This window comes from Dicentrarchus labrax, unplaced genomic scaffold, assembly GCF_905237075.1.
Source record: "Dicentrarchus labrax unplaced genomic scaffold, dlabrax2021, whole genome shotgun sequence".
NCBI lineage: Eukaryota > Metazoa > Chordata > Actinopteri > Moronidae > Dicentrarchus > Dicentrarchus labrax.
The window spans coordinates 25,960,056-25,985,611 of record NW_026136701.1 but is presented as its reverse complement, the minus strand read 5'-3'; the positions used below and the strand labels follow the sequence as shown (position 1 = coordinate 25,985,611).

Below are 25,556 nucleotides of genomic sequence, written 5' to 3'. Positions count from 1 at the left end.
AACCCAAACCAGACCCTCGTTCTCTGCCTCACGCCTGTACCACTGGCCCGTCTTCTGGACCTCCCTCTCTGTATTCCCCCTGTGTCAAGCCAACTTCTGGATCTCGTTCTCTATCTACCGCCTGTGTTGCTACACCATTTTCTGGATCGCCTTCTCTTTCATACCCCTAGACCAATGAGCCGCTTTTGTTGGGGGCTCATCCAGGTTTGAAACCCAAATTAAAATCAGATTTTGGGATTGATTGTTCTTCGATAGAAACACTTAGAAAGAAGACTACAGGCAGAGGAAAGTAAACCCTTTCTGATCCCATCCACGTAGAGGTTCGCCAAACAAGTTCCTTTTGTTTCCAATCACGTAGGTGTGATGATGGAGGTGACTGCAACGACACTGAGATGGACCACTTGCAGAGAGTGCGGTCAGAGTCTGAGAGTGAAGGAGCAAGTCCTTTACGGCTAACAAATACGTTGCTGACAGTCACAACTTTTCACCTTGCGGCTGTCAAGGTGTTACGGTGGAGGGCTCGTCCGGGAATTGAACCCGGGACCTCTCGCACCCGAAGCGAGAATCATACCCCCTAGACCAACGAGCCACAAAAAGCCCAATTTCTGGGTAAAAAAAAAGAAGTCTGAGTCCAACACCGCTGACTAAGTAGAAAGAGCTTTGTCGAGAGAAAGCGCTGCTATGGGAAGCAGTAAGGACATCCGCCACTTCATTCTAGGGGACCTCTGGTATCGAAAACAACTTTAGCCACGGTTCAAGGACAAAAGCCACACCATCTGATACTTTCTCCTGCTTGTGACGTGTGCTGGCCGTATGGCTTTTCAAAGGAGGGAGGAACGGGGACTGCAAATACAACTCCAACAACAAGCCATCTGCAGAGCGCATGCTTATTTCTAGGCGTAGACGGAGGCGCTTCAGTTGACGATCAACAAAGATCTTACTGAGAGCCCCGTTATTAAGACCTGTGGGCTCGTCCGGGATTTGAACCCGGGACCTCTCGCACCCAAAGCGAGAATCATACCCCTAGACCAACGAGCCACAGAGTGCTGCGAAAGAGTCTGATTTCATCACTGTTGCATTGATAGAAACAACCTTTCTGCAAAAGAAAAGCAAGCTCAAAAGCTGCTTTGCCCACCGCCATAATGGGACTATGCCAACAGTCAGCTCCCGATTGCAGTCTTTGGGATTCGGTTAAGCAGGTCCTGAGCTTAGACCTTTCGAGCCAGGATCTTGCTGACAGTCCGCACATTGAGTCTTGAGGCTGACAAGCTGCCCTTGACGAGGGCTCGTCCGGGATTTGAACCCGGGACCTCTCGCACCCTAAGCGAGAATCATACCCCTAGACCAACGAGTCACGGAAAACTGCCCAAGTGCCTGATCCGATCACGGCTGACTCATCATTAGAAACAGACCTGCAAGTTTGTCAATGTGGACGGCTCATCTAGCTTTTCAACCCAAACCAGACCCTCGTTCTCTGCCTCACGCCTGTACCACTGGCCCGTCTTCTGGACCTCCCTCTCTGTATTCCCCCTGTGTCAAGCCAACTTCTGGATCTCGTTCTCTATCTACCGCCTGTGTTGCTACACCATTTTCTGGATCGCCTTCTCTTTCATACCCCTAGACCAATGAGCCGCTTTTGTTGGGGGCTCATCCAGGTTTGAAACCCAAATTAAAATCAGATTTTGGGATTGATTGTTCTTCGATAGAAACACTTAGAAAGAAGACTACAGGCAGAGGAAAGTAAACCCTTTCTGATCCCATCCACGTAGAGGTTCGCCAAACAAGTTCCTTTTGTTTCCAATCACGTAGGTGTGATGTTGGAGGTGACTGCAACGACACTGAGATGGACCACTTGCAGAGAGTGCGGTCAGAGTCTGAAGGAGCAAGTCCTTTACGGCTAACAAATACGTTGCTGACAGTCACAACTTTTCACCTTGCGGCTGTCAAGGTGTTACGGTGGAGGGCTCGTCCGGGAATTGAACCCGGGACCTCTCGCACCCGAAGCGAGAATCATACCCCTAGACCAACGAGCCACAAAAAGCCCAATTTCTGGGTAAAAAAAAAGAAGTCTGAGTCCAACACCGCTGACTAAGTAGAAAGAGCTTTGTCGAGAGAAAGCGCTGCTATGGGAAGCAGTAAGGACATCCGCCACTTCATTCTAGGGGACCTCTGGTATCGAAAACAACTTTAGCCACGGTTCAAGGACAAAAGCCACACCATCTGATACTTTCTCCTGCTTGTGACGTGTGCTGGCCGTATGGCTTTTCAAAGGAGGGAGGAACGGGGACTGCAAATACAACTCCAACAACAAGCCATCTGCAGAGCGCATGCTTATTTCTAGGCGTAGACGGAGGCGCTTCAGTTGACGATCAACAAAGATCTTACTGAGAGCCCCGTTATTAAGACCTGTGGGCTCGTCCGGGATTTGAACCCGGGACCTCTCGCACCCAAAGCGAGAATCATACCCCTAGACCAACGAGCCACAGAGTGCTGCGAAAGAGTCTGATTTCATCACTGTTGCATTGATAGAAACAACCTTTCTGCAAAAGAAAAGCAAGCTCAAAAGCTGCTTTGCCCACCGCCATAATGGGACTATGCCAACAGTCAGCTCCCGATTGCAGTCTTTGGGATTCGGTTAAGCAGGTCCTGAGCTTAGACCTTTCGAGCCAGGATCTTGCTGACAGTCCGCACATTGAGTCTTGAGGCTGACAAGCTGCCCTTGACGAGGGCTCGTCCGGGATTTGAACCCGGGACCTCTCGCACCCTAAGCGAGAATCATACCCCTAGACCAACGAGTCACGGAAAACTGCCCAAGTGCCTGATCCGATCACGGCTGACTCATCATTAGAAACAGACCTGCAAGTTTGTCAATGTGGACGGCTCATCTAGCTTTTCAACCCAAACCAGACCCTCGTTCTCTGCCTCACGCCTGTACCACTGGCCCGTCTTCTGGACCTCCCTCTCTGTATTCCCCCTGTGTCAAGCCAACTTCTGGATCTCGTTCTCTATCTACCGCCTGTGTTGCTACACCATTTTCTGGATCGCCTTCTCTTTCATACCCCTAGACCAATGAGCCGCTTTTGTTGGGGGCTCATCCAGGTTTGAAACCCAAATTAAAATCAGATTTTGGGATTGATTGTTCTTCGATAGAAACACTTAGAAAGAAGACTACAGGCAGAGGAAAGTAAACCCTTTCTGATCCCATCCACGTAGAGGTTCGCCAAACAAGTTCCTTTTGTTTCCAATCACGTAGGTGTGATGATGGAGGTGACTGCAACGACACTGAGATGGACCACTTGCAGAGAGTGCGGTCAGAGTCTGAAGGAGCAAGTCCTTTACGGCTAACAAATACGTTGCTGACAGTCACAACTTTTCACCTTGCGGCTGTCAAGGTGTTACGGTGGAGGGCTCGTCCGGGAATTGAACCCGGGACCTCTCGCACCCGAAGCGAGAATCATACCCCTAGACCAACGAGCCACAAAAAGCCCACTTTCTGGGTAAAAAAAAAAAGAAGTCTGAGTCCAACACCGCTGACTAAGTAGAAAGAGCTTTGTCGAGAGAAAGCGCTGCTATGGGAAGCAGTAAGGACATCCGCCACTTCATTCTAGGGGACCTCTGGTATCGAAAACAACTTTAGCCACGGTTCAAGGACAAAAGCCACACCATCTGATACTTTCTCCTGCTTGTGACGTGTGCTGGCCGTATGGCTTTTCAAAGGAGGGAGGAACGGGGACTGCAAATACAACTCCAACAACAAGCCATCTGCAGAGCGCATGCTTATTTCTAGGCGTAGACGGAGGCGCTTCAGTTGACGATAAACAAAGATCTTACTGAGAGCCCCGTTATTAAGACCTGTGGGCTCGTCCGGGATTTGAACCCGGGACCGCTCGCACCCAAAGCGAGAATCATACCCCCTAGACCAACGAGCCACAGAGTGCTGCGAAAGAGTCTGATTTCATCACTGTTGCATTGATAGAAACAACCTTTCTGCAAAAGAAAAGCAAGCTCAAAAGCTGCTTTGCCCACCGCCATAATGGGACTATGCCAACAGTCAGCTCCCGATTGCAGTCTTTGGGATTCGGTTAAGCAGGTCCTGAGCTTAGACCTTTCGAGCCAGGATCTTGCTGACAGTCCGCACATTGAGTCTTGAGGCTGACAAGCTGCCCTTGACGAGGGCTCGTCCGGGATTTGAACCCGGGACCTCTCGCACCCTAAGCGAGAATCATACCCCTAGACCAACGAGCCACGGAAAACTGCCCAAGTGCCTGATCCGATCACGGCTGACTCGTCATTAGAAACAGACCTGCAAGTTTGTCAATGTGGACGGCTCATCTAGCTTTTCAACCCAAACCAGACCCTCGTTCTCTGCCTCACGCCTGTACCACTGGCCCGTCTTCTGGACCTCCCTCTCTGTATTCCCCCTGTGTCAAGCCAACTTCTGGATCTCGTTCTCTATCTACCGCCTGTGTTGCTACACCATTTTCTGGATCGCCTTCTCTTTCATACCCCTAGACCAATGAGCCGCTTTTGTTGGGGGCTCATCCAGGTTTGAAACCCAAATTAAAATCAGATTTTGGGATTGATTGTTCTTCGATAGAAACACTTAGAAAGAAGACTACAGGCAGAGGAAAGTAAACCCTTTCTGATCCCATCCACGTAGAGGTTCGCCAAACAAGTTCCTTTTGTTTCCAATCACGTAGGTGTGATGATGGAGGTGACTGCAACGACACTGAGATGGACCACTTGCAGAGAGTGCGGTCAGAGTCTGAGAGTGAAGGAGCAAGTCCTTTACGGCTAACAAATACGTTGCTGACAGTCACAACTTTTCACCTTGCGGCTGTCAAGGTGTTACGGTGGAGGGCTCGTCCGGGAATTGAACCCGGGACCTCTCGCACCCGAAGCGAGAATCATACCCCTAGACCAACGAGCCACAAAAAGCCCAATTTCTGGGTAAAAAAATAGAAGTCTGAGTCCAACACCGCTGACTAAGTAGAAAGAGCTTTGTCGAGAGAAAGCGCTGCTATGGGAAGCAGTAAGGACATCCGCCATTTCATTCTAGGGGACCTCTGGTATCGAAAACAACTTTAGCCACGGTTCAAGGACAAAAGCCACACCATCTGATACTTTCTCCTGCTTGTGACGTGTGCTGGCCGTATGGCTTTTCAAAGGAGGGAGGAACGGGGACTGCAAATACAACTCCAACAACAAGCCATCTGCAGAGCGCATGCTTATTTCTAGGCGTAGACGGAGGCGCTTCAGTTGACGATCAACAAAGATCTTACTGAGAGCCCCGTTATTAAGACCTGTGGGCTCGTCCGGGATTTGAACCCGGGACCTCTCGCACCCAAAGCGAGAATCATACCCCTAGACCAACGAGCCACAGAGTGCTGCGAAAGAGTCTGATTTCATCACTGTTGCATTGATAGAAACAACCTTTCTGCAAAAGAAAAGCAAGCTCAAAAGCTGCTTTGCCCACCGCCATAATGGGACTATGCCAACAGTCAGCTCCCGATTGCAGTCTTTGGGATTCGGTTAAGCAGGTCCTGAGCTTAGACCTTTCGAGCCAGGATCTTGCTGACAGTCCGCACATTGAGTCTTGAGGCTGACAAGCTGCCCTTGACGAGGGCTCGTCCGGGGATTTGAACCCGGGACCTCTCGCACCCTAAGCGAGAATCATACCCCTAGACCAACGAGTCACGGAAAACTGCCCAAGTGCCTGATCCGATCACGGCTGACTCATCATTAGAAACAGACCTGCAAGTTTGTCAATGTGGACGGCTCATCTAGCTTTTCAACCCAAACCAGACCCTCGTTCTCTGCCTCACGCCTGTACCACTGGCCCGTCTTCTGGACCTCCCTCTCTGTATTCCCCCTGTGTCAAGCCAACTTCTGGATCTCGTTCTCTATCTACCGCCTGTGTTGCTACACCATTTTCTGGATCGCCTTCTCTTTCATACCCCTAGACCAATGAGCCGCTTTTGTTGGGGGGCTCATCCAGGTTTGAAACCCAAATTAAAATCAGATTTTGGGATTGATTGTTCTTCGATAGAAACACTTAGAAAGAAGACTACAGGCAGAGGAAAGTAAACCCTTTCTGATCCCATCCACGTAGAGGTTCGCCAAACAAGTTCCTTTTGTTTCCAATCACGTAGGTGTGATGTTGGAGGTGACTGCAACGACACTGAGATGGACCACTTGCAGAGAGTGCGGTCAGAGTCTGAAGGAGCAAGTCCTTTACGGCTAACAAATACATTGCTGACAGTCACAACTTTTCACCTTGCGGCTGTCAAGGTGTTACGGTGGAGGGCTCGTCCGGGAATTGAACCCGGGACCTCTCGCACCCGAAGCGAGAATCATACCCCTAGACCAACGAGCCACAAAAAGCCCACTTTCTGGGTAAAAAAAAAAGAAGTCTGAGTCCAACACCGCTGACTAAGTAGAAAGAGCTTTGTCGAGAGAAAGCGCTGCTATGGGAAGCAGTAAGGACATCCGCCATTTCATTCTAGGGGACCTCTGGTATCGAAAACAACTTTAGCCACGGTTCAAGGACAAAAGCCACACCATCTGATACTTTCTCCTGCTTGTGACGTGTGCTGGCCGTATGGCTTTTCAAAGGAGGGAGGAACGGGGACTGCAAATACAACTCCAACAACAAGCCATCTGCAGAGCGCATGCTTATTTCTAGGCGTAGACGGAGGCGCTTCAGTTGACGATAAACAAAGATCTTACTGAGAGCCCCGTTATTAAGACCTGTGGGCTCGTCCGGGATTTGAACCCGGGACCTCTCGCACCCAAAGCGAGAATCATACCCCTAGACCAACGAGCCACAGAGTGCTGCGAAAGAGTCTGATTTCATCACTGTTGCATTGATAGAAACAACCTTTCTGCAAAAGAAAAGCAAGCTCAAAAGCTGCTTTGCCCACCGCCATAATGGGACTATGCCAACAGTCAGCTCCCGATTGCAGTCTTTGGGATTCGGTTAAGCAGGTCCTGAGCTTAGACCTTTCGAGCCAGGATCTTGCTGACAGTCCGCACATTGAGTCTTGAGGCTGACAAGCTGCCCTTGACGAGGGCTCGTCCGGGATTTGAACCCGGGACCTCTCGCACCCTAAGCGAGAATCATACCCCTAGACCAACGAGCCACGGAAAACTGCCCAAGTGCCTGATCCGATCACGGCTGACTCGTCATTAGAAACAGACCTGCAAGTTTGTCAATGTGGACGGCTCATCTAGCTTTTCAACCCAAACCAGACCCTCGTTCTCTGCCTCACGCCTGTACCACTGGCCCGTCTTCTGGACCTCCCTCTCTGTATTCCCCCTGTGTCAAGCCAACTTCTGGATCTCGTTCTCTATCTACCGCCTGTGTTGCTACACCATTTTCTGGATCGCCTTCTCTTTCATACCCCCTAGACCAATGAGCCGCTTTTGTTGGGGGCTCATCCAGGTTTGAAACCCAAATTAAAATCAGATTTTGGGATTGATTGTTCTTCGATAGAAACACTTAGAAAGAAGACTACAGGCAGAGGAAAGTAAACCCTTTCTGATCCCATCCACGTAGAGGTTCGCCAAACAAGTTCCTTTTGTTTCCAATCACGTAGGTGTGATGATGGAGGTGACTGCAACGACACTGAGATGGACCACTTGCAGAGAGTGCGGTCAGAGTCTGAGAGTGAAGGAGCAAGTCCTTTACGGCTAACAAATACGTTGCTGACAGTCACAACTTTTCACCTTGCGGCTGTCAAGGTGTTACGGTGGAGGGCTCGTCCGGGAATTGAACCCGGGACCTCTCGCACCCGAAGCGAGAATCATACCCCTAGACCAACGAGCCACAAAAAGCCCAATTTCTGGGTAAAAAAATAGAAGTCTGAGTCCAACACCGCTGACTAAGTAGAAAGAGCTTTGTCGAGAGAAAGCGCTGCTATGGGAAGCAGTAAGGACATCCGCCACTTCATTCTAGGGGACCTCTGGTATCGAAAACAACTTTAGCCACGGTTCAAGGACAAAAGCCACACCATCTGATACTTTCTCCTGCTTGTGACGTGTGCTGGCCGTATGGCTTTTCAAAGGAGGGAGGAACGGGGACTGCAAATACAACTCCAACAACAAGCCATCTGCAGAGCGCATGCTTATTTCTAGGCGTAGACGGAGGCGCTTCAGTTGACGATCAACAAAGATCTTACTGAGAGCCCCGTTATTAAGACCTGTGGGCTCGTCCGGGATTTGAACCCGGGACCTCTCGCACCCAAAGCGAGAATCATACCCCCTAGACCAACGAGCCACAGAGTGCTGCGAAAGAGTCTGATTTCATCACTGTTGCATTGATAGAAACAACCTTTCTGCAAAAGAAAAGCAAGCTCAAAAGCTGCTTTGCCCACCGCCATAATGGGACTATGCCAACAGTCAGCTCCCGATTGCAGTCTTTGGGATTCGGTTAAGCAGGTCCTGAGCTTAGACCTTTCGAGCCAGGATCTTGCTGACAGTCCGCACATTGAGTCTTGAGGCTGACAAGCTGCCCTTGACGAGGGCTCGTCCGCGATTTGAACCCGGGACCTCTCGCACCCTAAGCGAGAATCATACCCCTAGACCAACGAGCCACGGAAAACTGCCCAAGTGCCTGATCCGATCACGGCTGACTCATCATTAGAAACAGACCTGCAAGTTTGTCAATGTGGACGGCTCATCTAGCTTTTCAACCCAAACCAGACCCTCGTTCTCTGCCTCACGCCTGTACCACTGGCCCGTCTTCTGGACCTCCCTCTCTGTATTCCCCCTGTGTCAAGCCAACTTCTGGATCTCGTTCTCTATCTACCGCCTGTGTTGCTACACCATTTTCTGGATCGCCTTCTCTTTCATACCCCTAGACCAATGAGCCGCTTTTGTTGGGGGCTCATCCAGGTTTGAAACCCAAATTAAAATCAGATTTTGGGATTGATTGTTCTTCGATAGAAACACTTAGAAAGAAGACTACAGGCAGAGGAAAGTAAACCCTTTCTGATCCCATCCACGTAGAGGTTCGCCAAACAAGTTCCTTTTGTTTCCAATCACGTAGGTGTGATGATGGAGGTGACTGCAACGACACTGAGATGGACCACTTGCAGAGAGTGCGGTCAGAGTCTGAGAGTGAAGGAGCAAGTCCTTTACGGCTAACAAATACGTTGCTGACAGTCACAACTTTTCACCTTGCGGCTGTCAAGGTGTTACGGTGGAGGGCTCGTCCGGGAATTGAACCCGGGACCTCTCGCACCCGAAGCGAGAATCATACCCCCTAGACCAATGAGCCACAAAAAGCCCACTTTCTGGGTAGAAAAAAAAAGAAGTCTGAGTCCAACACCGCTGACTAAGTAGAAAGAGCTTTGTCGAGAGAAAGCGCTGCTATGGGAAGCAGTAAGGACATCCGCCACTTCATTCTAGGGGACCTCTGGTATCGAAAACAACTTTAGCCACGGTTCAAGGACAAAAGCCACACCATCTGATACTTTCTCCTGCTTGTGACGTGTGCTGGCCGTATGCCTTTTCAAAGGAGGGAGGAACGGGGACTGCAAATACAACTCCAACAACAAGCCATCTGCAGAGCGCATGCTTATTTCTAGGCGTAGACGGAGGCGCTTCAGTTGACGATCAACAAAGATCTTACTGAGAGCCCCGTTATTAAGACCTGTGGGCTCGTCCGGGATTTGAACCCGGGACCTCTCGCACCCAAAGCGAGAATCATACCCCCTAGACCAACGAGCCACAGAGTGCTGCGAAAGAGTCTGATTTCATCACTGTTGCATTGATAGAAACAACCTTTCTGCAAAAGAAAAGCAAGCTCAAAAGCTGCTTTGCCCACCGCCATAATGGGACTATGCCAACAGTCAGCTCCCGATTGCAGTCTTTGGGATTCGGTTAAGCAGGTCCTGAGCTTAGACCTTTCGAGCCAGGATCTTGCTGACAGTCCGCACATTGAGTCTTGAGGCTGACAAGCTGCCCTTGACGAGGGCTCGTCCGGGATTTGAACCCGGGACCTCTCGCACCCTAAGCGAGAATCATACCCCTAGACCAACGAGCCACGGAAAACTGCTCAAGTGCCTGATCCGATCACGGCTGACTCATCATTAGAAACAGACCTGCAAGTTTGTCAATGTGGACGGCTCATCTAGCTTTTCAACCCAAACCAGACCCTCGTTCTCTGCCTCACGCCTGTACCACTGGCCCGTCTTCTGGACCTCCCTCTCTGTATTCCCCCTGTGTCAAGCCAACTTCTGGATCTCGTTCTCTATCTACCGCCTGTGTTGCTACACCATTTTCTGGATCGCCTTCTCTTTCATACCCCTAGACCAATGAGCCGCTTTTGTTGGGGGCTCATCCAGGTTTGAAACCCAAATTAAAATCAGATTTTGGGATTGATTGTTCTTCGATAGAAACACTTAGAAAGAAGACTACAGGCAGAGGAAAGTAAACCCTTTCTGATCCCATCCACGTAGAGGTTCGCCAAACAAGTTCCTTTTGTTTCCAATCACGTAGGTGTGATGATGGAGGTGACTGCAACGACACTGAGATGGACCACTTGCAGAGACCAGGGGTCAGCAATTAAGTTTGGCCTCGGGCCAGATATTTTCCAAGCCATTACATGGCGGGCCACAACCAAAACAATGGCTAATTTAATGAATTAATAGGGGAGGAGGGGGTGATAGTGAAAATGATAGGTGCTCTTGAAATGACAGAGCAGACGCACTGAGACATTCAAGCGGGCTGATGTAGGTTACATTTGTGGACTGACCACTGGGGGGCAGTAGCGCGCCCCAGTGGTATAATTAGTAGCAATTATATGCCTGTTAAAAAAAAACATTTCCTGTTGCTGTTAGCTATCGAAAAAATGGCACTATCAAAAAATCTCAAGAGAAAAATTAACAGCGAAAACAGGATCTTTCATGATGAATGGACAGAGAACTATGCCTTCATCCTCCCCAGTTTTATTAATGCAAAGCCCACATGTCTGATCTGTAACGAGGGTGTCTCTGCATGCAAAGAGTACAATATTAGACGGCACCACGAAACGAAGCATGCTAATTTCAGGGTTGCGTTCCCTCAGAAGACAGAGGCACGAAAGCGTAAAATCGAAGCCCTGAAAGGTGCTTATGCACACAGCACCAGGATCCTGGTGCGAGGCCTCACATCCCAACAGAAGGTAACTAGTGCGTCTCTGAAAGCGTCCTGGGTGCTCGCAAAGCACAACAAGCCATTCACTGACGCAGAGGTCTTCAAGGAGATGATGGTGACAGTTTTGGAGGAACTTGATACCAACAAGTCGATGGATGATGTGATCGGGTCAGTGAAACAGATGTCGCTCTCTGCGAGGTCCGCTGCCCGCCGCATAGAAGCGCTGTCTGATGCGGTGCTGGGTGCAATTATCGACGGTGTCAGTCACGCAAACTACTTTTCCTTAGCCATTGATGAGAGCACTGACAACACAGATGTAGCCCAGTTGTGCATTTATGTGAGATACTTTGATGGGAAGGATTTCAAGGAAGAGTTGCTGTCTCTTATTCCATTAGAAGGGCACACCACTGGAGATGCTATATTTGCGAAACTGGAAGAGTTGTTTCAGTTGCATTCATTATCATTTGAGAGGGTTAACCTAATTGTGACAGACGGGGCTCCTGCTATGGTGGGAAAGCACAGAGGTCTGGTGAGCAGGCTGAAAGAACTCGCCCCCCAAATGCACGGGCTGCACTGCCTCATCCACCAAAGTGTCCTCTGTGCCAGACTGAATGGCGAGCTAAAGAATGTTATGGACAAAGTGATGAAAGTCATTAACTTTGTCAGAGGTACATCAAGCACCCAGCATAGGCTTTTCAGACAACTTGTGGCTGAGTCAGCAGATGCCGCCCACGATGACTTGCTGCTTCACAATGATGTGCGCTGGTTAAGCAAGGGGAAAGCACTGGATCGCTTCTGTGCGCTACTGAATGAGATCAAAGCGTTCCTTGGAATGAGCAAGAGCAAGGCAGCAGCTGACCGCCTTATCCTGCTGGAAGATGAAAAGTTCATGTCCAATGTAGCGTTTTTATCTGACATATTTGGCCACCTAAACCTGCTTAACCTTCAGCTACAGGGGAGAGACAAAACCATCGTGGACATGGTTGAAAAACTGGAGTCATTCACGAGGAAGCTTGAGATGCTTGAGGCAGACATATCTACCGGCAGGCTCCTACATTTCAGCACACTGAAGAAGACAGCGGGAGAAGTGACAGAGTTGATGGTTGACTTCATCAAGAGGCTACGAGCCACTTCTCGGTTTGATGACTACTCCATCCCAAAAGACATCATTGACTTTATACGTGACCCTGCAGTAAAACCAGCCGACAACTTCTCCTTCCTGGCGAAAGAAATGATCTCCTCTTTAGATCAGGCTGCGCTGGAAATGGAAATTATTGACTTCCAAACCACCTCAGTTGTGCGAGATGCGCTCAGAAGTGCGGAGTCCGTGAGTGCCTTTTGGGTAGGCCTACTATGCTCCGAGGAATACAGCAACCTCAAGAAAGTCGCACTTTACATTCTGACAATGTTCCCTTCCACCTACGTATGTGAGTCATCCTTCTCAGCTATGAATGCAATAAAAACGCATGAGAGGAATAGACTGACTCACCAAAATCTCGAGAACTGCCTGAGGATTAAAGTGACGTCTATTTCACCAGATATCCAGCAAATAGTGACCAGTGGGAGATGCCACTTTTCACACTAGGTGAGTAATCTAAACCAGTAATTGTGTCTAAAATCTGAACTGTATTTTTAATGAATGTCTCGTTGTAGGCTAGGCATAATTCAGGCAGTAAATGTAGCACGTCTGCTCTGTCGTTTCAGGGGCCGAGCACTCCAGCCCATGGTCGAGTGGATTCAGCTTTTTTGCTTCGTACTTTTTTGCTCTGATTTGCTCCGATTTAACAGTGCAATGCATTGTTATCAGTTTACATTTTTGGTGCCACCACAGTCATATAAAGGCCTAAATAACACGCACGTTTGAAACTCGTGTTTTACTTTTCACAGTTCTATGTATGGAAATGCCTATGTTTGATGTCTGGCCTGTTTGAAAGAAGTCGTGTTTTAATTTTCACAATAATATGAAGCCTATGTCCGTTGTTTGAATGACAACTTGTGTTTTAGGGACTAGTTTGGAATTTCAGCACCAGGCGCTGTCCACTGACTTCATTTGTTTTTGCATGTTGAGCGTTCACGCTGCACCTCGCTGATGTGCGTATTCACTCTGTATCCAGATAAAACAAATAAGCATTTAGATTGAGGAAATTTTTCTGTTCTGGAAAATGAAGGTTCCAATAAAGAGCATTTTTGAGACTGGCAGTCCGATTTTTTAAAAGTATATTTTATATTTTTATTATCATTCTCTAGTTCAAACAATCTCATGGGCCAGATGTTTTTGCTTGCGGGCCACATCTGGCCCGCGGGCCGCCTATTGCCGACCTATGCCCTAGACCAACGAGCCACAATTGGGGGCCCCCTCCTTTTGGGGTTAATATGTGGGGGGGGGGGATCAAACCAACCCCAAAACCCGGCTTTTTTTTGGGAGGGGGGGGGTTTTGTGGCGAACAAAACCCTTTTTAGGCGGGTTAGGCCCCCCCCCCCACGAGTGCTGCGAAAGAGTCTGATTTCATCACTGTTGCATTGATAGAAACAACCTTTCTGCAAAAGAAAAGCAAGCTCAAAAGCTGCTTTGCCCACCGCCATAATGGGACTATGCCAACAGTCAGCTCCCGATTGCAGTCTTTGGGATTCGGTTAAGCAGGTCCTGAGCTTAGACCTTTCGAGCCAGGATCTTGCTGACAGTCCGCACATTGAGTCTTGAGGCTGATGAGCTGCCCTTGACGAGGGCTCGTCCGGGATTTGAACCCGGGACCTCTCGCACCCTAAGCGAGAATCATACCCCTAGACCAACGAGCCACGGAAAACTGCCCAAGTGCCTGATCCGATCACGGCTGACTCATCATTAGAAACAGACCTGCAAGTTTGTCAATGTGGACGGCTCATCTAGCTTTTCAACCCAAACCAGACCCTCGTTCTCTGCCTCACGCCTGTACCACTGGCCCGTCTTCTGGACCTCCCTCTCTGTATTCCCCCTGTGTCAAGCCAACTTCTGGATCTCGTTCTCTATCTACCGCCTGTGTTGCTACACCATTTTCTGGATCGCCTTCTCTTTCATACCCCTAGACCAATGAGCCGCTTTTGTTGGGGGCTCATCCAGGTTTGAAACCCAAATTAAAATCAGATTTTGGGATTGATTGTTCTTCGATAGAAACACTTAGAAAGAAGACTACAGGCAGAGGAAAGTAAACCCTTTCTGATCCCATCCACGTAGAGGTTCGCCAAACAAGTTCCTTTTGTTTCCAATCACGTAGGTGTGATGATGGAGGTGACTGCAATGACACTGAGATGGACCACTTGCAGAGAGTGCAGGAGCAAGTCCTTTACGGCTAACAAATACGTTGCTGACAGTCACAACTTTTCACCTTGCGGCTGTCAAGGTGTTACGGTGGAGGGCTCGTCCGGGAATTGAACCCGGGACCTCTCGCACCCGAGCGAGAATCATACCCCTAGACCAACGAGCCACAAAAAGCCCACTTTCTGGGTAAAAAAAAAGAAGTCTGAGTCCAACACCGCTGACTAAGTAGAAAGAGCTTTGTCGAGAGAAAGCGCTGCTATGGGAAGCAGTAAGGACATCCGCCACTTCATTCTAGGGGACCTCTGGTATCGAAAACAACTTTAGCCACGGTTCAAGGACAAAGCCACACCATCTGATACTTTCTCCTGCTTGTGACGTGTGCTGGCCGTATGGCTTTTCAAAGGAGGGAGGAACGGGGACTGCAAATACAACTCCAACAACAAGCCATCTGCAGAGCGCATGCTTATTTCTAGGCGTAGACGGAGGCGCTTCAGTTGACGATCAACAAAGATCTTACTGAGAGCCCCGTTATTAAGACCTGTGGGCTCGTCCGGGATTTGAACCCGGGACCTCTCGCACCCAAAGCGAGAATCATACCCCTAGACCAACGAGCCACAGAGTGCTGCGAAAGAGTCTGATTTCATCACTGTTGCATTGATAGAAACAACCTTTCTGCAAAAGAAAAGCAAGCTCAAAAGCTGCTTTGCCCACCGCCATAATGGGACTATGCCAACAGTCAGCTCCCGATTGCAGTCTTTGGGATTCGGTTAAGCAGGTCCTGAGCTTAGACCTTTCGAGCCAGGATCTTGCTGACAGTCCGCACATTGAGTCTTGAGGCTGACAAGCTGCCCTTGACGAGGGCTCGTCCGGGATTTGAACCCGGGACCTCTCGCACCCTAAGCGAGAATCATACCCCCTAGACCAACGAGCCACGGAAAACTGCCCAAGTGCCTGATCCGATCACGGCTGACTCATCATTAGAAACAGACCTGCAAGTTTGTCAATGTGGACGGCTCATCTAGCTTTTCAACCCAAACCAGACCCTCGTTCTCTGCCTCACGCCTGTACCACTGGCCCGTCTTCTGGACCTCCCTCTCTGTATTCCCCCTGTGTCAAGCCAACTTCTGGATCTCGTTCTCTATCTACCGCCTGTGTTGCTACACCATTTTCTGGATCGCCTTCTCTTTCATACCCCTAGACCAATGAGCCGCTTTTGTTGGGGGCTCATCCAGGTTTGAAACCCAAATTAAAATCAGATTTTGGGATTGATTGTTCTTCGATAGAAACACTTAGAAAGAAGACTACAGGCAGAGGAAAGTAAACCCTTTCTGATCCCATCCACGTAGAGGTTCGCCAAACAAGTTCCTTTTGTTTCCAATCACGTAGGTGTGATGATGGAGGTGACTGCAACGACACTGAGATGGACCACTTGCAGAGAGTGCGGTCAGAGTCTGAGAGTGAAGGAGCAAGTCCTTTACGGCTAACAAATACGTTGCTGACAGTCACAACTTTTCACCTTGCGGCTGTCAAGGTGTTACGGTGGAGGGCTCGTCCGGGAATTGAACCCGGGACCTCTCGCACCCGAAGCGAGAATCATACCCCTAGACCAACGAGCCACAAAAAGCCCACTTTCTGGGTAAAAAAAAAAAGAAGTCTGAGTCCAACACCGCTGACTAAGTAGAAAGAGCTTTGTCGAGAGAAAGCGCTGCTATGGGAAGCAGTAAGGACATCCGCCATTTCATTCTAGGGGACCTCTGGTATCGAAAACAACTTTAGCCACGGTTCAAGGACAAAAGCCACACCATCTGATACTTTCTCCTGCTTGTGACGTGTGCTGGCCGTATGGCTTTTCAAAGGAGGGAGGAACGGGGACTGCAAATACAACTCCAACAACAAGCCATGCTTATTTCTAGGCGTAGACGGAGGCGCTTCAGTTGACGATCAACAAAGATCTTACTGAGAGCCCCGTTATTAAGACCTGTGGGCTCGTCTGGGATTTGAACCCGGGACCTCTCGCACCCAAAGCGAGAATCATACCCCTAGACCAACGAGCCACAGAGTGCTGCGAAAGAGTCTGATTTCATCACTGTTGCATTGATAGAAACAACCTTTCTGCAAAAGAAAAGCAAGCTCAAAAGCTGCTTTGCCCACCGCCATAATGGGACTATGCCAACAGTCAGCTCCCAATTGCAGTCTTTGGGATTCGGTTAAGCAGGTCCTGAGCTTAGACCTTTCGAGCCAGGATCTTGCTGACAGTCCGCACATTGAGTCTTGAGGCTGACAAGCTGCCCTTGACGAGGGCTCGTCCGGGATTTGAACCCGGGACCTCTCGCACCCTAAGCGAGAATCATACCCCTAGACCAACGAGCCACGGAAAACTGCCCAAGTGCCTGATCCGATCACGGCTGACTCATCATTAGAAACAGACCTGCAAGTTTGTCAATGTGGACGGCTCATCTAGCTTTTCAACCCAAACCAGACCCACGTTCTCTGCCTCACGCCTGTACCACTGGCCCGTCTTCTGGACCTCCCTCTCTGTATTCCCCCTGTGTCAAGCCAACTTCTGGATCTCGTTCTCTATCTACCGCCTGTGTTGCTACACCATTTTCTGGATCGCCTTCTCTTTCATACCCCTAGACCAATGAGCCGCTTTTGTCGGGGGCTCATCCAGGTTTGAAACCCAAATTAAAATCAGATTTTGGGATTGATTGTTCTTCGATAGAAACACTTAGAAAGAAGACTACAGGCAGAGGAAAGTAAACCCTTTCTGATCCCATCCACGTAGAGGTTCGCCAAACAAGTTCCTTTTGTTTCCAATCACGTAGGTGTGATGATGGAGGTGACTGCAATGACACTGAGATGGACCACTTGCAGAGAGTGCAGGAGCAAGTCCTTTACGGCTAACAAATACGTTGCTGACAGTCCCAACTTTTCACCTTGCGGCTGTCAAGGTGTTACGGTGGAGGGCTCGTCCGGGAATTGAACCCGGGACCTCTCGCACCCGAAGCGAGAATCATACCCCTAGACCAACGAGCCAGAAAAAGCCCACAGTCTGAAAAAAACTGTGGACTTTGATCCACAACACATCCACTGGAATTGTATCAGGAAGGGATCATTTATTGATTACACAAGAAAAAAGTGTTCATATGGGCACCTGACTATTATTTTAAGACAGACTTGAAAAATTGTGAATGTATCCAGTCAATTTTTGTGCCTACACTTAACCAAACCCTCGCCATATAGTGATGGCAGATCAGAAAACACTCACATGAATCATATGTAACATGTAATGGCTTTGGAGTGTGCTGTCAAAATGTGCCCAATGTCTGCCAGATGGTTCTGGAAGGCAATGACAATCGACCTGTTTTGTCATTTGGTTTGAAGGCGTTGTCACCAAGCATAGTTAATCAATAGGGAGGAAGAAATCAACTGTGAGAAATGACAAGATGTACTAGAGGATATCACAGCCTCTGGAAGAACTGAAGATAAACCACTTGTTAAAGCAAAGTAAAGAAAATCAAACAAACTCATGGGAAAATCAAAGTTGTGTGCAGCAGACCTCAAAACAGAAAATCTCTTAAACACACTGAATGCTGTTTTGGGCCAATAGATGGCTTGTTCTTTTATTTCAAAACAAGAAGGTTTGTAAAATATGATTGAAATGTACAGAAGAACTGAATAGCAAAGCCTCAAATTTTCTTGATATACTGTAGTTCTAAAGTCTCAGGTCACATGTTTTTTACTGTAAAACCACAAGGAGAAACTAGTTATTAAACTAAAGAGTTCATGAGTTCATCATTCATTGTACATTCACAGTGCACACTCATTCTTGGTAATGAAGATTCCCCCAAAACTCAGATATCCCCCTGAACTGTAGAAAAGACATTTGGGACACCCCATTTACACCTGGTATTAAAATTTGATCAGTGTCCAGACACGTCATCTGAATAATAAACGATCAAATCTCTGTCCTCCAGAGTCATTTGAGCCCCAGATTCCCTTAAAAAAAATCCCAAAGTTTTGTGAGTAGTTGAGTTGAGGGAAACTTTATAAACTTTGGGGAACGCTGTCTGCGACAAATTCTTAATCATTTCCCCCCCTTTATAAATTTGTCAGTTTATCCTGGTGTGGTACAACCGTGGAGGCTTCTCTGTGACTAGATAAATTACATGCCATGTTAACAACAGCTCCACAGAGTTGCACACACCGTTATTTTTTACTGTATATTATTCATTGCCACCCGTATTGCTTTCATTTTTCACACGGTTCTTTTGAATAACACATCTTTTGGCAAAGAATAGACTAATCAATTTTAAATTTTACAGATATATATACATATACAGATAACATTTCAATACCAAGTGTAAAACTGTAAGCTCTGGATTTGACTGCTTTCAGTGCTGTGAAATGTGTGGTATTTACCCACTCAATTAGATTATAAATCAGAGAACTGGAAAGAGAAATAAATACCTCCTTTACACTATTGTGAAAGAGACCAACAAGCATTTTTTACATCCATATTTTGAAATAACACTCCCTTTGCTGCACAGGCAAACAGAAAATTGCACGTTTGCTTCAAATGTTTATCTGCGAAACATCCTTTACATAAAAGGGAATAGAGGACTCACATAAGATTCTGTCAGCCTCTCACTTTGTATCTCTCTCTCCACACAATCACTTTCTCACAGTCCTCTCTGCAGCGCCCAGAGGTGGAGGTGAAAAGTGCCGTCGAAAGCCTCAGTTTGCACTTCAAAGGTTTGTGTGGGTGGAAGACAGACGCCTGCGATGAGCTGCAGCAGAGTCATGAAAGGAGCGACTGCTGGAGTTTAACCTCCACTGAAACGTCCTCAGCGTCTGACAAACACCGGATCAACTGTGATGGATGTTTAACATCCAGCCTGGAGGAGGCGGGTGAATTGGATGGACAAGTCAATGGTCCCAGAGTTGCGATCAATATGTTTTCAAACCTCTATGTGTTCGTACAGGGGGTTTATGAAGAACTGTGCTGAGGTTTAATTTAACAGCCGAACAGGGACCCTTAGCCACCAAAGGGTTCATTAGTGATTTAACTGTATTATTGTCGTTTAGGGGTGTAGATGGAGATCTGTGTGAAAACTGCTTGAAAACAGTGTGAACACAAATTGTAAAGGCAATTTCAGAAATTAGCTTAGTGTGGATGTGCTGTAGTCTAAAGCTGTGGTTCTCAACCTATTTGGTGTTAAACTGATACTAATCAGGCTGCAGACCTGTGTTTGACAGGGTGTAGTCTCAGGGATCCCTGTCTGATTTAGTCATTGTACTGTATGTGCAAGGGTAAACATATAATATATAAAATATAGATGCCACATTAATAAAGTTTATTTTTGTGGTTATTTGACAAATTCTAGCTGTAATATGAGACCTGTTGTATTTCTTTATTTTGCTTCCTGGTGAACTCAGCTGTAGGATTTGAGGCAGTAAGTATGTGGGCCTTTCTGGTACATGGTGGTAGTTTTAGTCTTTCTTTGTCCAGATGCTCTCCGTAATTTAGGTTTCAGTCTCCCTACTGTTCTATCCCTGTAGGTTTGTCTGGATGGATTTTCACTCCTCTGTCTGGACTCGACCAGTCAAACCTGTAGATCGACTGTATGAGTGATCAGTCTTTATTTCATCACTTTAAGGAGTGTAGTTGCACCCAGTTCTTATAAATAGCAGAGACAGTGGGTGTGAAGAGCAGAGGAGGGTGGGGTTGGAATATTTTCTTTCAGCAGATGGCATGTCTTAGAGCAGTCATCAATAAACTTCTCTGTATGTATGAATGTTTTTTATGTTGTTGCCTCTTGTTTGCTGAGTGTCTTTTGTCTACAGTTATATGACTTCTTGTATCGGATGAGTCAGTAGTTCAAAATAAATTAATAACTGTAATCATATTAAGACATATTTTTCTGATTGATCCTATCATGTATGAAATGTCAAACAATAGAGTAAAATATAGCAATCACAACTTCTAGAGCTCATGGTGATGTATTCGAATGTCTTGTGTTGTTCAACTAAACTCCCAAACTTAAAGACATTCAATTTACAGTGAACAACAAATCATCTCATCTGAGAAGCTGGAACCAGAGAATATTTGGACAATGATCAAAACGTTCACCTGAGACTTTTTTAATCCGTGTCTAGTGGCCATTTGAGGAACTGCATCTTAAAGCTGCGTTAATCCATTTTTGGCTACTAGAGGGCTTAAAAAGACATCATTACTGTACCATATCACAACTTATAAAGTTATGTATATCAAGTTATGGCTAACATGATAGCAAATAGAGCTACATTATCATTATCATCATTCATTGTCAAAGATAACTCAAGACCTACCTTTTTAGTTGAAAAATACCTGTCTCTTACGTGCTACATGTTTTACTTCTTCACCAGCTTACTGTGTCCGTCTGTTTGGGACTGCTGTTGGAAACACACAAAAGACTTAACGAAAGAAAAACCTTCCTTTCCTTTCTAATCTTGCACTCTTTCAGTTTTGTCAGCTTTTTTCTTTTGCAGCAAGTCTAATTTTGAATCCATTAGAGAGCGTTGGTGTGGTGAAACCTCGCTTTAAGTGCCAACTCTGAGCGAGAAGTTTAAGCTGGAAAAAAATAATGACAGAGAAGGAAACTGCTCTACGCTTGGTGTTTAGGCTGTCATTGCATTTCTGTCAGATGTGAAAGGTGTCGCAGCACCTGTCTCTCTGCTGAGGGCCCGGTTCCTTGTCAGGCGGCTAAGAATAGCAGAGTGAAGATCAAGGTGAGATCGGAGGTGTGGAGGAATGAAAGCAGAGAGAAAGTGCAAGTGTACCTGTAACTGAAAGATCAGAGTTCTGCAGGGAGGAAAGTTTTAGAGATGGGAAATAATAGACGGCTGAGAATGATAATCTGAATCCTGCAGTTTAACCTGCACTAAAATAAAAGTTGTTTACAAGTGGACATTGTTCTGTTAGACAATTTACTTTACATTTCTTCACCAAAGTGAACTAAATGCTGATATAGAGGCCTACTGTGTATATTTGTTAAGTTAACCTTAAAATCAAGAAGGCCTTGTGACCCCCCCATGAAACTTCAGGGAGCTCTAGTAGGAGTCCTCCAAATTTTCATTTAGGAGTTTAACAACTTTTTCTTCTAGTTTGTTATTTTTAAAGGGGAAAACGGCCAAATGCAAGAAACTTTGCAAATTGTCAGTGTGAACTCTCTGTGTGAGCTGTGGCTTTCAGAAAACTGCTACCAGACTTTGGCTCCCAGACGGCTTTGACAGGTTGGCGTGACGATCCGATCGGTGACATTAGAGCTGATGAGCCGAGGATGCAGTCCCACGGCACAGAGCGAGGAATAAACCGACACCAATCAATGTGTCTGTGAGTCGAGGGAACTCTGGAAACAATGAGTCACCCTCCACAGAGGGAGAGGATGAAGGGTCTGAGGGGGGATGAGCAGAGGATGGAAGAGTGTGATGAAAGGAAAAGTTGGTCCTGAAGCAGACAGGTGGAGAGACAGCGGGTGTTTGGTTACCTGCAGAGATACAGCCACACAGCAGTTAGCAGGGGTTTAATGACTTTTATGACTTTTAATTACTTATTTGGTAGCAGTATGTATACTGTACTAACAGTACTTACTGTGTGAGCTGCATTTTGTACAAGTAAAAGAGATTTAAACTTGTATAGAATAGAATTTTATTTCCAAAGCAACATATATTTCTATTACAGAGAAATCTGGGGGTTCAGTGTTTTGCTAAAGGACTCTTTGACATGTGGACAGGAGTAGTGTATATACTGTACATATCGGAGGGGTTTCCCTTTATTAGACAGGACAGCTGCACAGATGGATAGGAATCGGTGAGAGAGAAGTGGTACAACACGCAGTAAAGGGTCAAAGGCCGGACTCAAACACATGGCCACCAAAGCAAGAACCCGTCCCCGGGACATAGGATTCCACACCCACCAGGCGAGCTACCACGGCTCCCCCATGCTCAGTGATTTTTGACACCTTGCTGGTATTTTATCGAAAAGAATTTGAAGCTTCCTTTTCAGTTTGCCTCATTTTTTTTGGTGCACATTCTCATTATTTCCCCTTGTATTGTTTTTGTTATGTTTCTTTTTGTGTGTTCCTGGTGCTCTTTATAATCCACATAACACACAGTCAACAGTTGCCATAGGGACTTCTTTCAGCTGAAGGAACTGTCTCTATGAGTCATTGTTTTTATTAAATGAAATTCTGACATTCAAACATCTGGTAGCAGAGCCCACTAAGCATGAGCAAATACAGTACAGCACAGGGTCCCCACTCTTTTTAACAAATCATTTTTCAGGGGTTTTTCTTGACAATACAGGACAGTACTTACTCACAAATAATCTCACAAGCTGCGGTGTGGGGAACATTTTAGATACATTTGACAGAAAATTTAAGTTAAAGTGTTCTTTGCACATACGATTAACATCAATGTGCATGTATTTATCATCCACAACAACGAGGAAATGTGTTGCTGTGTGCATGTAGATATGAGATATTTATTCCCAGCTCTGGAAAAAGGAAAGATCGGTTCCACTTTGCATCTGGTAAACCTGCTTTGAAGTGTTTATTCTACCAACAGTTCAGTTTCAAGCTAAAATATATAAAAACTTCCAGGACAAGATTGATTACTCCAGCATATTTGGTCATTTTAATCAATGTACAGGTGTTTCCATGAGTGAAAAACTAATCTCTTAATTTCCAGTTTTTCTAGAAACCCTGACAGTGTTTAAATAAGACATTAAACAGTACACTTATGAACAGTATTGCACTCTGGCATTGATCTAAAAGATATTTGCACTTTGACTTTGTGAATGCTTCCTCATTTCCCCTGTATTAATATAACATTCAGATTTCCTATTATATCTCGAGTTTGCAGACCAAATGATCCAACTATAGTTATTAGAAAACTTATCAAGGAACAAGGAATGTGGATCAATCACCACAAATGAGAATATATAGCAAATGTAACAGTAGCAGACCTACAGTAACCACATTTCTCACCTTAGAGGGCAGAGTTGAGCTGCTGTACTCACACACATAAACACAAATGCCCTCAGCAACATCACACAGATCTACCAGAAATATCTACTTTGCAGTGATTAGACCAAAAGTAGGGCACGAAGGGCCGGTTTCACTGGAGGAAAAGACCTGCGACGCTCCAAAACGACAAAACAAGAGGCCGACGATCTGGAACTTAACTCTGCAGGTATCTGAACAGCACAGACTTATCTTCATCTGCTCAGAATAGTACATTGTGAGATAGAGGGAGAAAGAGGCAGCATGTGCAGTGAGTCAAAGAAACGTTCTAACTTTGCCATCTAGCTAAAACAATACATTCACAGTAACCATGAAACTGTATAATTTAAGGAACAGTTTCTGAGAGAGTAAGAATGTAGATTTTCATTCCTCTATGGTGTGTCTATGTTTGTATACGCTTGAACTGCGTCAGTTGACACTAATTCTTGTGCATTTATTCTTCTTGCATGATGAAAATAAATGAAGGGATCTGAGATTTTCCTGTGATCAAACCTGCAGTGAAACTTTAATGAGCTCTGAGGCGTCAGACTAACACTGAAACCTTTATTTATTTTTGATTTCAGGCAGTTTGATGTTTCTTTTACAGATCTGATGCACACTGCAGCGTCTCGTCTCGTTTTTATCAAAGGAAAACACATTAAGAAAAAAAAAGATTTAGCCTTTATGTATTTTCTTTTGCTTCTTATTTGGAGAGAATTACAGTGATGAGTAGAGAAAATCTGAATCCCTGCAGCAGAACTTCACACAGAAGAAAAAGCCTCAGCTGCAGGATTTACTGCCCCTCTGTAGACATCTGTCTTGAAGAAACATTATGAAGCTGGATATGTTAAAGGAATATATATTTTAAATTGCTTTCAGTCCCTTATAGGCCCTTTTAGTGCTGACGTCACACTTGCGTCACAGTGTTAGCTTGAGGCAAAACTGGAGGCGAATCACCAGAGAGTTGGCTACATAACCTACCTAAAATGTCATCGTGCTGTGTTGTTGGGTGCCAGAATCAAAGGATTAATGGCTCCAATATGAAATGTTTTTGTATACCAGCCGCCAGTCAACAGAGACAAAGACAGTTACAGTTAAATTAGATAAAACAAAATAACTGGACTGAGGTGATCATTGCAAATAGGCTGACACTAGCTTCAGTTACATCTTATTATTGTAGGTGAGGCTTCTATGGATGAAGACAACCCGGACTTTGTCCCTTCTGTGTTTTCTTATAAACTGCTGAGTGAAATGTGGCATTTTTCCTTATGGCCAGCGGCGACACTGTTTGTAGCAAAAATACCTGCGCTTATATTTAGCTCCAATGAAAATGAGCCGACTTCTCAGTTGATTTATGAGCTCAGTAAACAGTTTCCTGATGAGTTTCTGGTCTCAGTTTCTAATTTCAGTCTTCTTCCATACAGCATGATGTTCATTTAGTAACTGATGGTCCCATTTAGAGTAAAACAGACCATAAAGCAGGGTATGCTTTACGGCGGGGCTACCTTGTGATTGACAGCTCATTCTCAGTGAGTCCGTCCAGCTCAACGCACCAAACTCAGATCAAACTGTCAAACTAGGCAGTGCTGATCAGATATGGATCCAGATTCTGTTACTGCGTTGACTATTTCTCTCCTCAAATCTGTTCACAAACATATTTTACTGTTTATCTGGAATACCAGGAATTGTTTCCTGCAGCCAATGACCACCACTGGCTCCGAAAACCTGACATGGCGAGGGCCGTAATGTCAACCTTGAGGCTTCGTTGGTTTGTTTCTCCACAAACTAATGGGTGACATCACAATAGGTTCACACTCCAGGAAGAACAGCCAGTGGAGCTAATGGAGATCCTAAGAAAGTTGCAGCTACGTTTCTCTCAGAAAACTGAGTCACTGCTGCTGTAGACAATAAACCTGAATATTCTAGTTCTCAATATTCTTTAATGGCTGTGGTGAAGACTTATGAAACGAATACTTTACTGTATGGCAATAAACAGTACCAGAAAATGAACTGATGACAGAAACAGAAGCTAGTGGGACAGATGATAACTTGATGGGACAGAATCACATATTTGAAGG

The 25,556-nt window shown here is 46.3% G+C and overlaps 28 non-coding genes across 28 annotated transcripts; all 28 read right to left on the bottom strand.

Annotated features, from left to right (window-relative positions):
- Positions 1–516: 516 nt before the first annotated feature.
- Positions 517–589, bottom strand: trnap-cgg (transfer RNA proline (anticodon CGG)). Its single transcript has one exon. It is a non-coding gene; the product is annotated as a tRNA-Pro (tRNA).
- A 377-nt stretch (positions 590–966) lies between these two features.
- trnap-ugg (transfer RNA proline (anticodon UGG)) lies at positions 967–1,038 on the bottom strand. Its single transcript has one exon. It is a non-coding gene; the product is annotated as a tRNA-Pro (tRNA).
- A 241-nt stretch (positions 1,039–1,279) lies between these two features.
- On the bottom strand, positions 1,280–1,354 carry trnap-agg (transfer RNA proline (anticodon AGG)). The gene has a single exon. It is a non-coding gene; the product is annotated as a tRNA-Pro (tRNA).
- Positions 1,355–1,961: 607 nt separating this feature from the next.
- Positions 1,962–2,033, bottom strand: trnap-cgg (transfer RNA proline (anticodon CGG)). The gene has a single exon. It is a non-coding gene; the product is annotated as a tRNA-Pro (tRNA).
- A 377-nt stretch (positions 2,034–2,410) lies between these two features.
- On the bottom strand, positions 2,411–2,482 carry trnap-ugg (transfer RNA proline (anticodon UGG)). Its single transcript has one exon. It is a non-coding gene; the product is annotated as a tRNA-Pro (tRNA).
- A 241-nt stretch (positions 2,483–2,723) lies between these two features.
- On the bottom strand, positions 2,724–2,798 carry trnap-agg (transfer RNA proline (anticodon AGG)). The gene has a single exon. It is a non-coding gene; the product is annotated as a tRNA-Pro (tRNA).
- Positions 2,799–3,405: 607 nt separating this feature from the next.
- On the bottom strand, positions 3,406–3,477 carry trnap-cgg (transfer RNA proline (anticodon CGG)). Its single transcript has one exon. It is a non-coding gene; the product is annotated as a tRNA-Pro (tRNA).
- A 379-nt stretch (positions 3,478–3,856) lies between these two features.
- Positions 3,857–3,929, bottom strand: trnap-ugg (transfer RNA proline (anticodon UGG)). The gene has a single exon. It is a non-coding gene; the product is annotated as a tRNA-Pro (tRNA).
- Positions 3,930–4,173: 244 nt separating this feature from the next.
- trnap-agg (transfer RNA proline (anticodon AGG)) lies at positions 4,174–4,245 on the bottom strand. The gene has a single exon. It is a non-coding gene; the product is annotated as a tRNA-Pro (tRNA).
- Positions 4,246–4,858: 613 nt separating this feature from the next.
- Positions 4,859–4,930, bottom strand: trnap-cgg (transfer RNA proline (anticodon CGG)). Its single transcript has one exon. It is a non-coding gene; the product is annotated as a tRNA-Pro (tRNA).
- Positions 4,931–5,307: 377 nt separating this feature from the next.
- On the bottom strand, positions 5,308–5,379 carry trnap-ugg (transfer RNA proline (anticodon UGG)). The gene has a single exon. It is a non-coding gene; the product is annotated as a tRNA-Pro (tRNA).
- A 241-nt stretch (positions 5,380–5,620) lies between these two features.
- Positions 5,621–5,696, bottom strand: trnap-agg (transfer RNA proline (anticodon AGG)). Its single transcript has one exon. It is a non-coding gene; the product is annotated as a tRNA-Pro (tRNA).
- A 608-nt stretch (positions 5,697–6,304) lies between these two features.
- On the bottom strand, positions 6,305–6,376 carry trnap-cgg (transfer RNA proline (anticodon CGG)). Its single transcript has one exon. It is a non-coding gene; the product is annotated as a tRNA-Pro (tRNA).
- A 378-nt stretch (positions 6,377–6,754) lies between these two features.
- trnap-ugg (transfer RNA proline (anticodon UGG)) lies at positions 6,755–6,826 on the bottom strand. Its single transcript has one exon. It is a non-coding gene; the product is annotated as a tRNA-Pro (tRNA).
- Positions 6,827–7,070: 244 nt separating this feature from the next.
- Positions 7,071–7,142, bottom strand: trnap-agg (transfer RNA proline (anticodon AGG)). The gene has a single exon. It is a non-coding gene; the product is annotated as a tRNA-Pro (tRNA).
- A 614-nt stretch (positions 7,143–7,756) lies between these two features.
- On the bottom strand, positions 7,757–7,828 carry trnap-cgg (transfer RNA proline (anticodon CGG)). The gene has a single exon. It is a non-coding gene; the product is annotated as a tRNA-Pro (tRNA).
- Positions 7,829–8,205: 377 nt separating this feature from the next.
- trnap-ugg (transfer RNA proline (anticodon UGG)) lies at positions 8,206–8,278 on the bottom strand. Its single transcript has one exon. It is a non-coding gene; the product is annotated as a tRNA-Pro (tRNA).
- A 244-nt stretch (positions 8,279–8,522) lies between these two features.
- On the bottom strand, positions 8,523–8,594 carry trnap-agg (transfer RNA proline (anticodon AGG)). The gene has a single exon. It is a non-coding gene; the product is annotated as a tRNA-Pro (tRNA).
- Positions 8,595–9,207: 613 nt separating this feature from the next.
- Positions 9,208–9,280, bottom strand: trnap-cgg (transfer RNA proline (anticodon CGG)). The gene has a single exon. It is a non-coding gene; the product is annotated as a tRNA-Pro (tRNA).
- Positions 9,281–9,659: 379 nt separating this feature from the next.
- Positions 9,660–9,732, bottom strand: trnap-ugg (transfer RNA proline (anticodon UGG)). The gene has a single exon. It is a non-coding gene; the product is annotated as a tRNA-Pro (tRNA).
- Positions 9,733–9,976: 244 nt separating this feature from the next.
- trnap-agg (transfer RNA proline (anticodon AGG)) lies at positions 9,977–10,048 on the bottom strand. The gene has a single exon. It is a non-coding gene; the product is annotated as a tRNA-Pro (tRNA).
- Positions 10,049–13,863: 3,815 nt separating this feature from the next.
- On the bottom strand, positions 13,864–13,935 carry trnap-agg (transfer RNA proline (anticodon AGG)). Its single transcript has one exon. It is a non-coding gene; the product is annotated as a tRNA-Pro (tRNA).
- A 1,041-nt stretch (positions 13,936–14,976) lies between these two features.
- On the bottom strand, positions 14,977–15,048 carry trnap-ugg (transfer RNA proline (anticodon UGG)). The gene has a single exon. It is a non-coding gene; the product is annotated as a tRNA-Pro (tRNA).
- Positions 15,049–15,292: 244 nt separating this feature from the next.
- trnap-agg (transfer RNA proline (anticodon AGG)) lies at positions 15,293–15,365 on the bottom strand. The gene has a single exon. It is a non-coding gene; the product is annotated as a tRNA-Pro (tRNA).
- A 613-nt stretch (positions 15,366–15,978) lies between these two features.
- On the bottom strand, positions 15,979–16,050 carry trnap-cgg (transfer RNA proline (anticodon CGG)). The gene has a single exon. It is a non-coding gene; the product is annotated as a tRNA-Pro (tRNA).
- A 366-nt stretch (positions 16,051–16,416) lies between these two features.
- Positions 16,417–16,488, bottom strand: trnap-ugg (transfer RNA proline (anticodon UGG)). Its single transcript has one exon. It is a non-coding gene; the product is annotated as a tRNA-Pro (tRNA).
- A 244-nt stretch (positions 16,489–16,732) lies between these two features.
- On the bottom strand, positions 16,733–16,804 carry trnap-agg (transfer RNA proline (anticodon AGG)). Its single transcript has one exon. It is a non-coding gene; the product is annotated as a tRNA-Pro (tRNA).
- Positions 16,805–17,398: 594 nt separating this feature from the next.
- trnap-cgg (transfer RNA proline (anticodon CGG)) lies at positions 17,399–17,470 on the bottom strand. The gene has a single exon. It is a non-coding gene; the product is annotated as a tRNA-Pro (tRNA).
- Positions 17,471–25,556: the final 8,086 nt, after the last annotated feature.